Here is a 4343-nt window from a genome sequence, read left to right as displayed (position 1 = left end):
TCTCATGCAATGACTTACTCTCGTGGTCATCGTACCTGGCTCGAGATCCACGATTATCTGACGTAAAGCAAAGCGCTGCTGTTCAAGAAACGTCAACCGATTTCACCAAACACCCCATGTATCTTCACCAAGCATCATTGATTGAGCAGTTAATTCAAGTAAATCAGAAGCTCGACGTGCGTCTGTCGGTAATGGAGGCTAAGGTTTACAACAAGCAAGAAAAGAAAAGAGCGTCAATCGAGATTAGTCAAGATGCGGAAACAAACACACCACCAGTCAAGCGACGCCGTACCTCTGGTTCTGTCAGACTGAAAGATGCGTGGTTTACTTGGTACGCACAAGAACCTCGTCTGTGGTGCTCGACGGACGCTTCAAGCAAGCATATGCGCTCAACCAACAAGCAGATTGTCGCCTTCATGAAACTATTTCTTCCGGACGACTTTGTACTGAATGAGAAGTTACCACAATACAGAGACGAGGTTATGAGGCAAGAAACCAGAGCAGAGGAAGCTCTGTTAGCATACCTTCGCGAGCGGGGCCCAAAACGTGCTGAAGACAATGCGCAAACTCCACAAGAGCGGCCACCTCAACTATCGCATAAACCGCTATAGGCGCCTTCAAGCTGGAGGCTGCATACAAGACCCTGCTCCACCTCACACAACAAACATATTAGATGTGGTTTCGACCACGTAATTACGTACAGCTGAGTTTAAGCGTCACTCCGTCCATTGATTGCATTTGGCGGCTTAATCCTTTAATCCGGTCGCTCATTTTCCTTCCTGCCTCCACCCGTATCATGCCATCCATCAAGCCTGTCAAGAACGCTATCAGCTCGACCAGAGAGCTCAAGAGGCTGTGTGTTTCTGCATCCAAGCTTAACAAGATTCGGGTTAGTGATGAAGCCATCCGTCATCTACGCATTATCATGAATACGACCATCGCCTCGCCGACGCTACTTCCTGAAGCCATCGACGTCGTCATCTCATCCTTGGCCAAGCAAAAGAAGCGGCGTTTCGGTCTCGACGACGTTCGAGCGTGGCTTGTACCCCCCTCTGCTGACGATGATCTGCCCGATAGTGGGCCGATCAAAACGCGGAAGAGAAGCTTGACGGCGAGAAGCAGCACCACGTTCGCAAACTGCTGAACTGGAAGCGCGAAAACCGCAGAACGTACAACCTGGTGGAGTGGGAGCCAACGTGGGAGCCGCGCAAACATCTAAACCGCACCGTAGTCGCTGCCTTTGAAAAGGTGCGCCGCCTACTTGTTCACAAGACCTTCATTGAAGACGAGGCTGTGGAGGACAACACGCTGAATAACACCGAGGCATGAGGAACGATTAGGGATAGGGAGCTAATACAGGGTGTATTACGTGTTTAGTCTCAATAGCTAGTTAGTATACAGTGGTAGTAGTATTGAACACTAAGCTTAACCTCCAAATGGAACAGCAAAGTTCACCTCGTTACGATCCAAACATGAATTTAAGTGCAGCGCTAAACACAAAGCTTATCTCCATTCGGAACGGCAATGTTAACATCAACGCAAGCTAGCACACCACGCATAAGGAGCAGAGGCGGCTGCATATCGCACATAGACACATATACAAACATGAAGAGAACCATAAGGTCCGGGCCATGAGATGACTTGAGCACTGCGAGGAAAAAAAACGATAGTGAGCCTCTGGTGGCATTTGCGGCTGCACAAGCCACTCATTTGAATAAAACCTTGGCTGTGGGGTTTTACCTACGTAGCCAGTGATTTTATTTTGTAGTTACACATAGCGTTGTCGTAAAAAGGGCTCCGATTCTTGGGTAGGGTCCTCATTAGTCAATTTGCCGTGGCGAGTGCACAAGCCTCCCGGCCTAAAAACATGCATAAATAGAAAATATCTGTTTTCTCGGCCCACAGGCCGTTTTAGCGCCTGTGAGTCCGGCTGCATACTTGCCTACAAACGGCCTCAAACCGTCTTTTTGCTTACAACAGATCTCAATTTAGCTCCCCTACCCTAACACAGTGTTCACACAACTTTACGTAAATTAACATAAATGTAGACTGACTATACCCCCGTCGGAGAAAATTGGAGGTCGGAGATTTTATGTTATGGTACGTAATGCGCTTGCTGGTGTAATGCTTAGGCTTTCCAACCGTGCTTGCGCCCATCATCAAAGAACGGACGCGCACCTCAAGGTAGGCGCGGTGTGACGAAGCAATTCCGAAGGGCCAAGAAAACCAAAGACTGGACGACGACCATGTGTGGTGGCTTCCGAATCGGCGCATCAGCGAGATCGCAAGGCAAGTGGAGCCTGTCGAGGTTGCAAATGCTCAAGCGCAAGCGAATGGTGATGTATTGCTCGCTGCAATCGGAGCCCATGATTCGTTCGACGCTACTGGCGTCCCGTTCGTCGGGGACAAAACGGTGTTTACCGAACGCAGATATTAAGGATGCTGGGCCTTCTTTTCTGCATGAAGAACTTTGATTATCGCATCTTTCTTGACTGTCTTCGGAGAAACTCCTCGCATGTAGAGTATGCGAGCAATATATCACTACACGATACCGTCGAGATACGAAGTCGTACTCTACTTTTATAACCGCTGGATTTAAATTCGTTTAAACTAAGTCTGTGAAGGTCGCTTCTTCCAACACTGGTCGCACGCGCATTTGAAGCAGATATTATTACCGTACGAGACCGTGATCTGGGCTCCAACGTCGACAGTAGCTACCATACGGCACAGCACCTTAACCTGCGTCCTATTCTGCATTTCCACGAACTCTACGTTGGGGCAGCAGGAGTGCTGAAAGAATCTTGCGGTCGTTCCAGCAGCCAACGCCTCGATATACACAAAGTCTCCCCGCGTGGTTTTCTCATTCAACAGCATGGTGAAGCCGCTGTTCTGCTTCATGGCCTCCTTGGGTTGGCCTTCGCGCATAGCCTCATACTCCTGCAACTTTCCACAGTACTCGGCGACGATCTCTCCTGCCCATAACTTCTGCGTCGTGTACACGCCCAGGCCTAGGCGCCGAGTATCGTAGATCCTTAGGCCTGGGTGATTACGTGGCGCGTTGCTGCATAGCGCGTCGAGACGGCAGATCTCCGTCGTGCAGTAGAATGCCATGTCCGCGTTCTGACAGCAGTGCGCGAAGCAGTCTCCGATGCATAGGCAGGGGTCAACGTCGCCGGCGTCGACGAAGTTTAGCCCCTCCGGCACAATGTTCTCCGAGATCTGCGCCACGCAGTCCGGAAAGGGAACAGGCTCCATAACCTCTGGCATATCATCGTCGGGGTCAGGTAAACTTCTCGCATGTAGAGTATGCGAGCAATATATCACTACACGATACCGTCGAGATACGAAGTCGTATTCTACTTTTATAACCGCTGGATTTAAATTCGTTTAAACTAAGTCTGTGAAGGTCGCTTCTTCCAACACTGGTCGCACGCGCATTTGAACCAGATATTATTACCGTACGAGACCGTGATCTGGGCTCCAACGTCGACAGTAGCTAGCATACGGCACAGCACCTTAACCTGCGTCCTATTCTGCATTTCCACGAGCTCTACGTTGGGGCAGCAGGAGTGCTGAAAGAATCTTGCGGTCGTTCCAGCAGCCAACGCCTCGATATACACAAAGTTTCCCCGCGTGGTTTTCTCATTCAACAGCATGGTGAAGCCGCTGTTCTGCTTCATGGCCTCCTTGGGTTGGCCTTCGCGCATAGCCTCATACTCCTGCAACTTTCCACAGTACTCGGCGACGATCTCTCCTGCCCATAACTTCTGCGTCGTGTACACGCCCAGGCGTAGGCGCCGAGTATCGTAGATCCTTAGGCCTGGGTGATTACGTGGCGCGTTGCTGCATAGCGCGTCGAGACGGCAGATCTCCGGCGTGCAGTAGAATGCCATGTCCGCGTTCTGACAGCAGTGCGCGAAGCAGTCTCCGATGCATAGGCAGGGGTCAACGTCGCCGGCGTCAACGAAGTTTAGCCCCTCCGGCACAATGTTCTCCGAGATCTGCGCCACGCAGTCCGGAAAGGGAACAGGCTCCATAACCTCTGGCATATCATCGTCGGGGTCAGGTAGAGTGGGCGCGTTATACACCGGTTTATTTTTGCGCACTTTGACCAACTTCAGTCGCATACCAGGGATTCGCAACAAGTCCTTCATTGTCTTCACCTTCAAGGTGTGCGCGTGATAGATGCTGGTGCCGCTGCGAGTTGGGGCGCGTCTATTATGGTAGCGTTTCTTTCTTGATTTACTCACGTGGTAGTCAACCTTTCTCACCTTGCGTCTGTGATACTGTGCCTCGCGCTGTGCGAGTGTAGGGACCGCCAAAATCTCACGTAGAGATACCAG

Source organism: Phytophthora infestans, genomic scaffold (genome assembly GCF_000142945.1).
Source record: "Phytophthora infestans T30-4 supercont1.198 genomic scaffold, whole genome shotgun sequence".
NCBI lineage: Eukaryota > Oomycota > Peronosporomycetes > Peronosporales > Peronosporaceae > Phytophthora > Phytophthora infestans.
Note: the sequence above shows the minus strand (reverse complement) of the source record.